General features: G+C 39.8%; 1 protein-coding gene across 5 annotated transcripts in view; it reads left to right on the top strand.

The window, feature by feature from the left end:
- Positions 1–12527, top strand: part of LOC118527529 (ATP-dependent DNA helicase Q1-like) — a 336638-nt gene that overhangs the window by 317610 nt on the left and 6501 nt on the right. For 3 of the 5 annotated variants that reach the window (XR_013449106.1, XR_013449105.1, XR_013449107.1), the window contains exons 4-8: positions 356–554; positions 6515–6650; positions 11186–11289; positions 11612–11709; positions 12441–12486. The gene's annotated coding sequence lies outside the window, so the exon portion shown is untranslated. Of the gene's footprint in view, positions 1–355; positions 555–6514; positions 6651–11185; positions 11290–11611; positions 11710–12440 lie in introns of all 5 variants that reach the window. The other 2 variants (XM_078075739.1, XM_078075738.1) reach the window with 1 other exon arrangement.

Raw genomic sequence — 12527 nt, 5'->3', positions numbered from 1 at the left:
AATCATCCCTGTTGCATTTAGTCCATATTTTGGCATTTATTATGAACAATTTAGAATTATGTCTTCGTAGAGTAAATACTTGGAGTGTTTTCATTTTTATTTTTTGTTTTTGTTTTTGTTTTTTTTTTGTCAAATGAGATTATTCTTTTATCAACATTTGGGTACAAGTAAACAACTAAAATGCTATTTACAGTTGCCCTAAATTTAGTACTGGCACATGGTCTGTTTTAATGAACTCAACGTCTGCTAAAACAGTCCAAGGCTGTGGCTTGAGTAACGAGCATCTTCATTTACTGCTTAGTATCCCAGTCTACTAGCTTAGTTCCATCATTGTGTCTGTTTTTGCTTTCAATAGGAGCATGTGAAATGGGTTCATGCTGAAATGGTAAATAAAAACTCCAAGCTAAAGCTAATTTACGTGACCCCAGAGAAAATCACAAAAAGCAAAATGTTCATGTCGAGACTAGAGAAAGCCTATGAAGCCAGGAGATTTACCCGGATTGCTGTGGATGAAGTTCGTTGCTGTAGCCACTGGGGACATGATTTCAGACCCGGTATGTATGATGTATCTAGAACACTCCTTGATACTAGGGACTATTTTCTTACTCACTTACATGATGGAAATCCTTGCTTTCATTAAAATTATTTCCTCAGCCAGTTATTACTCATTTTCTCTTGCCTTAATATAAGGAGAACCAAGAGGCAGAGTCTTCAGTGTCTTTACTCCCCTCCAGGTAACGCTTAGTCTGATTGCCTTTGTCCCTTGAAATGCATGTTTCTCAGCAACATGATTCTCTCCCACTTTTAGCCATAAAGGTTTACTGGCACCGGGTTCTCCCTCACATCCATTGAGGAATTCGTATCTGCTTTGGAGCTGTCTTCTTTAGTCGTCAGTCAGGGTCTCTGGCATCCACTTCCAGGTCTATACCCAACTATCACCACTGGGTTACAGTGCTGTGGGGTATTTTAGTAACCCCATTCTTTACTCCTCCAATCTAATCCTGCAGTCATAGCCGGAAGCAGATCACCCAGACTTGCTCTGTGCAAAACAACCTTAAATTTAAGAAATCCTGCTCATGATTTCAACCACAGTTCTTTTTGAACCTGCTTTCACACACATATGGGCCCCTAGGGTCCCCTTTAATCCCTCCGTGTATTTGTCCACGGCTCTAAATGCCACCTGATGGTCACTCTCTCCTCCTTCCAGACTCTGCTGTTGCCACTTCTGTTTCTCGTGGATTGCCTGGCATTTTACCTGCCTCAGGCTCTGTGCCAGACTGAGCTGCTGGACCCCTCCCGGCTTCTGCTTCCCCCATTCGTGCTGTTTTAGTACTAAACACTGCTGGGAAAAAATTGCACAGCTGCATTCATTTCCACCTCAGGTCGCTGTCATCAGACCCCGCTGTGCTTTTACTTGTTCCTAATGCGTCTCCTGTAAGCATTTCTCCCAGCAAGCTTTTCGTGCCTTTAACTTCCCTTTAGGTCCTACCTCCTACTTTGTGGACACCTCCTGGTCCCCAGGAAATAGGTGCCAGCAGGTCTGGAGGTCTCCTCTTTCTCTTTCCATACATTAGTAATCTTGTTTTCTCTTCTTAAGGTAAAAGAGACCATTTCTTGTAAGGGTTACCATGACTCCTCCCACTTCATCCTTTCCTGCCTTCTTAAGATCTCGCTCTGTCAAAGTCTTCACTCCCTAAAATCAAAGATAGAAACTGAAATAGCCTTTGACCTTCCCCACCCCTTTATGGTGTTATCCTATTTCTGCTCTTCCTTTCGCCTCATCCTCTAAACTCACCATCTGTTTCTCACCTTCCTTCCTTTCTGAATTCACTGAGTCGCTTCTGCCTCACAGGTGACCGTGGCCCCCCATTCCTCACTGGCTTAATCCAGGGGGCTCGTCTGCATTCCTCTTCCCGACTAACTTCCGGAGCAGGAGGAGCGTTTCCTGGTTCACCTGTCTCCTTGCCCCTTGCCCCCGTGGTTACTGTGGTTACTGTGACAGAGGCTTTGACGTGGTTCCTCTGCATTCTCACTGCCTTTGTTCTCCTTCCTTTGCTGCCACCCTGAATGTTAGTGTTCCCTGTGGTTCTGACCTCTTCTCACCTTTTCTTACACTTCCCCAGACACGGTGGACTCATGGCCTGAAGACACACAGTTCTCTACCTTGAGAATTATTGGGGGCACAGTTATTTTTTTAAATTTTGATTTAAGTGCCTTAGGCAGTGTATATATTGTCTTTTAAACTGGAGACCCCACCATGTTAATCAGACTACTCCAAAGAGTTGTTATCTGTAGCTACTGAAAATACCAGGTTTTTCACCTTTGCCCTGTCTTTCCAGCCTCAGTGGTCTGATCACTTCGGATGAAAACCCTTGCTTGTGTGTTACCATCACTTGCATTGTCTCTGCAGATAAGCTGCCACCTGTCATCAGTTGTTCCCGTATCTAGTCCTCTTCCTCTTCAGCTGCAGATTTATGTTCCTAATTGTTTATTGGAAATGTGTACCCATCTTAAAAAAATTTTGAGATATTATTGATATGTAACATTGTTTTAATTGTATAAGGTAGGTATTTGATGTGTGTATATACTGGGATGTGATTATTACAGTATGTTCACTTATATCCTTCACCACACATAGTTACAAAATATTTTTGGTCCTCATGAGAACGTTTTAGATTTATTCCCTTAGCATCTTACAAAAATATAGTACAGTATTGTAACTATAGTCAGTAGGTTGCACATTACATCCCCAAGCCTCCTTATATATTTAGAAGTTTGAATCTTTTGATCCCCTTCACCCACTTTGCCCACCCCCATCCCTCATCTCTGGCAACCACGAGGATGTTCTCTGTATCTTTGAGTTTTTTTTTTAAGATTCCACATATAAGTGATATCATACAGTGTTTGTCTTTCTCTGACTTATATCACTTAGCATAATGCTCTCAGGGTTCATCCATGCTGTTGCAAATGGCACAATTTTCTTATTTTTTATGGCCAAATAATATTCCATTGTGTATGTATGTATATATACATACCATATTTTCTTTATCCATGTATCAGTGCACACTTAGATTGTTTCTGTCTTGGCTATTATAAATAATGCTGTAGTGAACATAGAGGTGTAGATGTCTTTTCAAGATAGTGATTTTGTTTCCTTTGGAGAAATACCCAGAAGTGGAATTGTTGGATCATATGATAGTTTTAGTTTTAATTTTTTGAGGAACCTCCGTACTGTCTTCCATAGTGGCTGTACCAATTTATATTGCTACCAACAGTGCACCAGGGTTCTCTTTTCTCCCACGCTTGTTATTTCTTGTGTTTTTGACGATAGCCATTCTAACAGGTGTGAGGTGATATTTCATTGTGGTTTTGATTTGCATTTTACTGATGATTAGTGATACTGAACACCTTTTCATGCACCTGTTGGCTATTTGTATGTCCTCTCTAGAATAAAATGTGTTCCCAGATCCTCTGCCTATTTTTCCGTCATATTTTTTTGAGGTTTTTTGCTATTGAGTTGAATGAGTTCTTTGTATAGTTTTTATGTTAACCCTTTATCAGATAGTTGCAAATATTTACTCCTAGTCCATAGGTTGCCTTTTCATTATGTTGACGGTTTCCTTTGCCGTACAGAATCATTTTCTAGTTTGATGTAATCCCACTTATTTTTGCTTTTGTTGCCTTGGCTTTTGATGTCAAATCCAATAAATGATTGCCAAGATCAGTGTCGGGAACTTATCCCCTATGTTTTCTTCTAGTAGTGTTATGGTTCCAGGTCTTATGTTTAAGACTTTAATCCTTTTTAAGTTTATTTTTATATATGGTGTAAGGGTCCAGTTTCATTCTTTTGTATGTAGCTGTCCAGTTTTCCCAACACCATTTATTGAAGAGACCATCTTTTTCTTTCTTGTATTTTCTTGCATCCTTTGTCATAGATTAATTGACCATAGAAGTGTGGGTTTATTTCTGGGCCCTCTATTCTGTTCCATTGATCTGTGTCTATTTTTGTGCCAGTAAGATACTGTTTTGATTATTACACTGGTGGTATATCTTGAAATGTGGGATTTGAAATCCAGCTTTGTTCTTCTTGAGATTTCTTTGGCTGTTTGAGGTCTTTTGTGGTTCCACACGAATTTTAGGATCATTTGTTCTAGTTCTGTGAAAAATGCTGTTGGTATTTTGATAGAGATTGCACTGCATCTGTAGATTGCTTTGTGGAGTAGGTATTTTACCAGTATTCTTCCAATCCATGAGCATCGTCTTTCCATTTGCTTGTGTAATCTTCAATTTCTTTCATCAGTGTTTTATAGTTCTCAGAATACACGTTCTTTTGCCTCCTTGGTTAAGTTTATTCCTGGGTATTTTATTATGTTTGGCACAGTTGTAAATGGAATTGTGTTTTTAATTTATTTTTCTGCTACTTCATTAGTGTATAGAAATGTAGCTGATTTCTGTATATTAATTTTGTATCCTGTAACTTTACTGAATTCATTTATTCTAATACTTTTTGGTGTAGTCTTTAGGGTTTTCTTTGTATAGTATTATGTCACCTGTAAATGGTGGCATTTTAACTTCTTCCTTACCAATATGGGTTTCTTTTATTTCTTTTTCTTATCTGATTGCTGTGGCTAGGACTTCCAGTACTATGTTGAATAAAAGTGATGACAGTGGACATCCTTGTTTTGCTCCTGATCATGGAGCAAAAGTTGCCACTTTTTCACCATTGAATGTAGGCTGCAAAATCTTCAAGTATGGCCTTTATTATGTTGAGGTATGTTCCCTCTAAACTCACTTTGTTGAGTTTTTATCATGAACAGATGTTGAATTTTGTTAAATACTTTTTCTGCATCTATTGAGATCATATGGTTTTTACCCTTCCTCTTATAAATGTGTAATTGATTTGCAAATATTGAACTATCCATGTATCCACAGAATCACTTCTACTTGATTGTGATGAATAATCCTTTTAACGTATTGCTAAAAGTGGTTTGCTAATATTTTGTTGAGGATTTTTGCATCTATGTGCATTGTGGATACTGGCTTGTAGTTTTCTTTTTGTCTGTTGTCTTTGTCTGGTTTTGCTATCAGGGTAAGTCTGGCCTCATGGAATGTATTTGGAAGCCTTACTTCCACTTCTATTTTTTTGGTATAGTTTGAGGAGAATAGGTATTAACTCTTTTTTCAGTGTTTGGTAGCATGTACCTAAGAATCCATCTGGTCTTGGACTTTGTTTGTTGGTAATTTTTTGATTATCACTTCCATCTTGTTACTAGTAATTGGTCTATTCAGACTTCTATTTCTCCCTTATTCAGTTTTGGAAAATTCTATGTTTCTAGGAATTTATCCATTTATTCTAGGTTGTCCAATTTGTTGGCATATGATTTTTCATAATACTCTCTTACAGTCCTTTGTATTTCTGTGGTGTCAGTTGTTACCTCTCTTTCATTTCTGATTTTATTTGGCTCCTCTCATTTTTTCTTGGTGAGTCTGGGTAAAAGTTCATCAATTTCATTTATCTTCTCAAAGAACCAGCTCTTGGTTTCCTTGAACATCTTTTTTTCTTTAGTCTCTATTTCATTTACTTCTGCTTTGATCTTCATTATATCCTTCCTACTTATGTTGGGTTTTGTTCTCTGTTTCCTTTGGGTATGAGGTTAGATTGTTTACTTGAGATTTTTCTTGTTGCTTGAGGTAGGTTTATATTGCTATAAATTTACCTGTCATAAAACTGCTTCTGCTGTGTCCCAAAGATTTTGGACTATTGTGTTTTCATTTTCATTTGTCTCCATGCATTTTTTAAATTTCTTCTTTGTTGACCCATTGGTTGTGTAGTAGCGTGTTTTTTAGCCTCCACGTGTTTGTGTTTTTTCCAGTTTTTTTCTTGTGATTGATTTCTAGTTTCATACTGTTGTGGTTGGAAAAGATGCATAATATAATCAGTCTTCTTAAATTTATTGAGACTTGTTTTGTTCCCTAATGTGATCTGTTCTAGAGAATGCTCCATGTGCACTTGAATGTGTAATCTGCTATTTTTGGATGGAATGTTTGTATATATCTGTTATGTTCATCTAGTCTAACATGTCATTCAAAGACAGTATCCTTTATGACTTTCTGCTTGGATGATGTATCCATTGATGTAAATGAAGTGTTTAAGTTCCCTATCATTATTGTGTTACCATCCATTTCTCCCTCTATCTGGTTGTGTTTACTTTGTGTATTTTTTTCTTAGCATTTTTTTAAGTTTTTATTTATTTAAGTAATCTCTACATCCAGTGTGGGGCTCAGACTAACTGACCCCAAGACCAAGAGTCACATATTCTTCCTACTGAGTCAGCCAGGCGCTCCTGCTTGATATATTTAGATGCTCCTATGTTGGGTGCATAGGTATTTACAATCCTTATATCCTCTTGTTGGATTGGTACCTTTATCATTATGTAATGTTCTTCTTTGATTCTTGATACAGTCTTAGTTTTGTTTGTTTGTTTGTTTTTTAAAGATTTTATTTATTTGACAGAGAAAGAGCACACAAGCAGGGGGAGCAGCAGAGGGAGAAGAAGAAGCAGACTCTCTGCTGAGCAGGGAGCCCGATGCGGGGCTCGATCCCAGGACCCTGAGCCGAAGGCAGACGCTTAACTGGCTGAGCCACCCAGGTGCCCAATACGGTCTTAGTTTTAAAGTCTATTTTGTCTGATGTATGCACTGCTACTCCAGTTTTTCTTTTTGCTTCCATTTGCATATGTTTTTCCATTCCTTCACTTTCAGTCTGTATGTGTCTTTAGGCCTGAAGTAAGTCTCTTGTAGGCAGCATATACATCTGTCTTTGTTTTTTTAATCCATTCCATCACCCTGTGTCTTTTGAGTGGAACATTTAGACCATTTACATTTAAAGTAATTATTGATAGTTACGTACTTACTGCCATTTTGTTGATTGTTCTTTGGTTGTTTTTGTAGTTCTTCTCTGTTCCTTCCCTTGTTGTCTTTCTTTGTGATTGCTGACTTTCTGTAGTATTTTGTTTCACCTTCTCTTTTATTCTTATTCTTTTTCATTTCTTTTTACTTTTTTGAGTATAGTTGACACACAATATTATATTAGTTTCGGATGTACAACATAGTGATTCAGCAACTCTATACATTATGCTGTGCCCATCACAAGTGTAGCTACCATGTGTCACCATGCGACACTGTTACAGTACCATCGACTATATTCTGTATACTGTACTCTCCCCCCCCCCTTTTTTTTTTTTTTTTTACCTATTCTAGGTTTGGCGTTTGTGGTTATATATGAACTTTGGGTTCATATATAACATCCTAAGTATAAAGCAGTCTATATTGAGTTGATGGTCACTTAAGTTTGAACACATTCTAAAGGAACTTCTTTTTTATTCCCCCCTCCATGGTTTATATGTATGTTGCCATGTTTTATATCTTTTTATTCATAATTTCCTTTAGCACTTCTTGTAATGCCAGTTTAATAGTGATGAATTCCTTTAACTTTTGTTTCAGAACTCTTTATCTCTTTTTCAATTCCAAGTAATAATCTTGCTGGGTATCTTTTTTTTTTTTTTAAGATTTTATTTATTTGACACAGAGAGAGAGAACGAGCCAGAGAGAGGCAGAGGCAGAGGGAGAAGCAGACTCCCTGCTGAGCAGGGACCTGACACAGGGCTCGATCCCAGGACTCTGAGATCATGACCTGAGCTGAAGGCAGCAGCTTAACCAACTGAGCCACCCAGGTGCCCCTTTGTGGGTATTCTTGAGTGCAGGGGTTTTTGTTTTTTTTTTTTCCCTTCAGGCCTGCAGTTTCTGCTGAAAAATCAGTTGATAGCCTTGTGGAGTTTCTCTTGAACATAACTTTTTCTTTCTCTCTCACTGCTTTTACAATTATCTCTTTAGCCTTTGACATTTTAATTATGTGTTGTGGTGTTGAGCTTCTTGAGTTTATCTTCTCAAGGGGCTCTACGTGCTTCATGAATCTGAATGTCTGTTTCCTTCCCTAGGTTAGGGAAGTTTCCAGCTATAATTCTTCAAATAAATTTCCTACCACCTTCTCTCTTCTCCTTCTGGGACCTCTATAATATGAATGCTTGTTCACTTGATGTTGTCCCACAGATCACTTAACGGAACCTCATTTTAAAAAATTCTTTATTTTGGGGGGGCACCTGGCTGGCTCAGTTGAAGGAGGATGTGACTCTTGATCTCCGGGTCGTGAGTTCAAGCCCCATGTTGGGCATAGAGTTTACTTAAGAAAAAGAAATAAGAATTAAAATATTTATGTCCGCTGTCAGCTTGGGTGCTTTCCATTACCCCATCTTCCAGATCATTCTTCTGCATTCATTAATCTACTTGTGATTCCTTCTAGTGTTTTTTCTTTTCAGTTGTATTCTTCAGCTCTGGTTTTTTATATTTTCCAGGTCTTTGTTGAAGTTCTCACTGAGTTCTACTCTTCTCTCCAACCCAGTGCCCATCTTTATGATCATTACTTTAAATTCTTCATCAGGCACATTGCTTATCTCTGTTTCATTTCTTTATTTTTCTGAGGTTTTGTCTTGTTCTTTCATTTGGGGCATATTCCTTTCCCCATTGACTTTGTGTCTTTCTATGAATTAGGCAGAACAGCTACTTTTCCTAAACTTGAAGGAACGGTCTTGGTATGTGGTTGTCCCCTATGTAAACTGTATATACCTGGTGACTTTTACTGGCTGGCTAGAGCTGTGGCTGGCATGGGTTGGGGATATCAGGGTGCTCCATACTGGGGCTGCCCTGGTGGAATGGTTGGAGATTAAGTGGGTATGGGCTGGGGGTGGGTCCTGAGGCTTTTTGCAGAGGGTGCCCTGGCAGGACAGCTGAAGGTAAATGTGTTCAAGCTGGTGGCTCTCCACACAGAGGATGCTCTGGCAGGACAGCTAATGCTGAAGTGGGTGCCAGCTAGTGTGGTCCCTGGGCTCTGTGCACAGTGGCACCCTGCAGGACACCTGAAGCTGAAGTGGTTGTAAGCTGTGGGTGGTCCCAGGGTTCTCTGTGCAGAGGACACCCTAGCAGAATGGCTGAAACTCAAGTGGGGCTAAGCTGGGGTGCTCTGGAGTGTGTGGAAGGTGCCCTGGGGGGGCAGCCATAGCTGAAGTGGTTGCTGCCTGGTGGGTCCCTAGGTGCTTTGTGCAGGGCGCCAACTGGGAAGGATAATTATAGCTGAAATGGGCATGGACTGGGATTGCCCTAGGGTTCTCTAGACGGTGCACTGGAAGGACAGCTGAAGCAGGTGTAAGCCAGGTTGTCCTGGCCAGGCAGCTGGATCTGAAAAAAGGCATCAGCCAGGGGTGCCCTAGAAAGCCATCTGAAGCCAAAGCAGTGCAGGCCTGCAGTGTTCCGGGGTGCTTCGTGCCTGCCTCAGTGTGGCAAGACAGCTGCAGCTGTAGTGAGCACTGACCAGGGCTGTCCTCGTGTGCACCACCATGGGGCTGCCTTCGTGGGACAGCTGGGGCTGGTGAGGTTTGGGGGCCCAGGGCTCACTGAGGTGGTAGGCTGATAGGGCGCCTGGACCCTGCTCCCATCTATGCTGTCAAGGTGGTGGGGGACATAAACTGTGGTACTCACTGGACCCTCCAACCCAGAGATAGTTAGCAGGGTTCAAGAACTATTTCCTTCATATTCTGGTTGCTCTTTTAAGCCATGGCTTTTATTTTCTGTGGCCCAGGTAGACAAATCTGCTCCTGGTACCTCGTTACTATCCTCTGCACTGCAGTTTGCAGCATCGGGGGTGGGGTCACCCTTTGTTACCACCTCTCAGTCTCTCTCGCTGTTCTCTAGGTGGTCTCTGTTGTTGTACAGAAGCTGTTCAGTGAGCCCTCAGTTGTTCTTCAGGAGGAATTGCCTATAAATAGGTGTAGATTTGGTGTGCCCATGAGGGGAGTTCAGGATCTTCCTGTGTCACCATCTTAGACTGGAACACTCCCTAGTTCATTGTTTTTAAATTTTTATAGGCTAATATATATAGCTAGGACTACATGGGGGCAATATTAGACCCCAAAATGGATTAAGCAAGCTGTGAATAGCATTTTCTAGATTCAAAAGTAACTCAAAGTTTTAAAACAAGGTAAATAAAAGGAAAAGTGATATGTGTATGCATCTATTTTATATTGCTATACTAAGGGCATGTTTTTAAGAATTGAAGGGAGAGGTGTAAATTCCTCTGAACAGAAATACTATTTATATAAGAAAAGGCTAATCTCTAATACTTTATAGTCTCTGATTGGGAAGAGAAATTTAATGCAAAAGAGAGATTATAGTCAATCATTTTTGAACCAGAGAATGGCTAACCACTCGTAAGACACTAATTTAGCAGTATTTTGGTGCTGCATTTTAACTTTTTTCATCCTGTGTGTATGTTGTGTCTGAAAAGCTGGACTAACCAGTTCCCCCCTCACAGAGTTCTGATGCCTTGGTGGGTGAAGGTCATTACAATTTTAACTTTGCAACTAGAGAAACTTGTATATGCGTTTATTATACTGCATTATACTGACCACATTAACAAGAGTCTGATATATATAAATTAGGGTGCTAGAATCAATAATTAGGAATATCTGACCAGGACATTCTTGTCTCTAAATCAGAGTACCGAGGAAGCCATAGTTTTCAGACTATTGCTCAATGAGCACAAATCCAGTAAATATGAAAAGAGCAGGAGGGGAAGAATGAAGGGGGGGAAATAGGAGGGGGAGGTGAACCATGAGAGACGATGGACTCTGAAAAACAAACTGAGGGTTCTAGAGGAGAGGGGCGTGGGGGGATGGGTTAGCCTGGTGATGGGTATTAAAGAGGGCACATACTGCATGGAGCACTGGGTGTTATACGCAAACTAGAATCATGGAACACTACATCAAAAACTAATGATGTGATGTATGGTGATTAACATAACAAAAAAGACTGAAAAAAAAAAAAAGATAGACTGATTCTCTTATAACTCTCAGTCATGTCTGGCAGACAGTCTGGTTCATAGAGCATACCCCAACACCTTCTGGTAACCAGCTTATAACTTAGTGATAGACTTGAGGAATAGCCTAGTTTGGGTTCAGAACAAATTAAATCAGTGTTGAGGGTGGCGCATGTTGATGGCTCATTTTAAGCCAGTTTAACCACTTAGACTAGCCTGTCCTTAATTTCTAAATCCCAGTTGCCTGTCTCATTACAGCAGGTGAAAGAATATAACAGCACACTGCAGAGATCTAATCAAGATCCTGAAGGAGGCAAAGGATCTGAATGAAAAGCTTACTCCACTGAAACTGACTGAGAGTGGTAGGTGTTGCTCCTCCCAAACTTCTCATAAAGACCTGGTGAAAATTACTGCACACCTTCTTCTATAGCAGTAGCTTAAGTATATACAATCCATTTCTTGTCCTTTGGTGTTGTCTTTATAACTGCAACAGAACAAGTGGTTTTCCAGTTGTTTCATGTAAACTTTTAAATGCCATATAAAATTTACAAATACAATTTATCGAAAGTATTTGTTTTGTGCAAGTTTCATATCAGTATATTAAAATTATTGCACTTAGTTATAATTTTTTTTTTTTTATAATTTCTTAAAACCTTTCTGATTGTTGGCCTACACCTTCCACAGAGACTTCATATTTGAAAATAGGATCTAAAGCTAATCTGAATAGTGATGCACATCTTATCACCATGCAAGTAAAGAAGCCCATGCAGAGCTGTTTCAGGGTAACTGGCTATTAATTTCTGTACAGTGAAAAAACACATTAAAGCTTATGGGATAGTACTGTCCTGGGTCCAGAACATACCTTTGTTTTCTGTAGAGATATTAGGGAACAGAATTTAAACTAGTCTATTAATTTTATTTTATTTTATTTTTTTTTAAAGATTTTTTTTTATTTATTTGACAGAGAGAGACACAGCGAGAGAGGGAACACAAGCAGGGGGAGTGGGAGAGGGAGAAGCAGGCTTCCCACTGAGCAGGGAGCCCAATGTGGGGCTCGATCCCAGGACCCTGAGATCACGACCTGAGCCGAAGGCAGACGCTTAACGGCTGAGCCACCCAGGCGCCCCATAGTCTATTAATTTTAATATAGACAAGGGTTTCCAACCTTTCAGAAGAGGAAAAATCCATTTTAGTGTTGTCTAATTTGCGATGCACCCTGCCCTCACAACATTGGTTGTGAAGTCGGCCTGTGCAGCAGAGGTCGAGAACCAACGACTCTCCCACACTCAATACTCTCAAGCCTGCAAAAGCATGTCACATACCGCTGTGTCTCTGACAGCATATCCCTTCAGGATAGGGCTCATATTTGAGTAGATACTTGGAAGATACAAAACAAGACCACTAGACACTTAACTGAAGAGCTGATATAGAAGAACCAGTGGTATTATTAATCTGAAGAGAAAATGGAACCACTGAGTTTTGACCAGAATGTTTGCTTTGTTTTTATTTGTAGATTCATTCTGAAGGAGCTGATAAAAAGAGGGAAGAAAAAAATCCAGGTAACTTTCAGAAGTCTTAAAACATGCTTTAGCAATCTAAG

Source organism: Halichoerus grypus, chromosome 6 (genome assembly GCF_964656455.1).
Source record: "Halichoerus grypus chromosome 6, mHalGry1.hap1.1, whole genome shotgun sequence".
Classification (NCBI taxonomy): Eukaryota; Metazoa; Chordata; class Mammalia; order Carnivora; family Phocidae; genus Halichoerus; species Halichoerus grypus.
The sequence above is the reverse complement of the archived record's forward strand: the minus strand, read 5'-3'. Positions and strand labels throughout refer to the sequence as shown.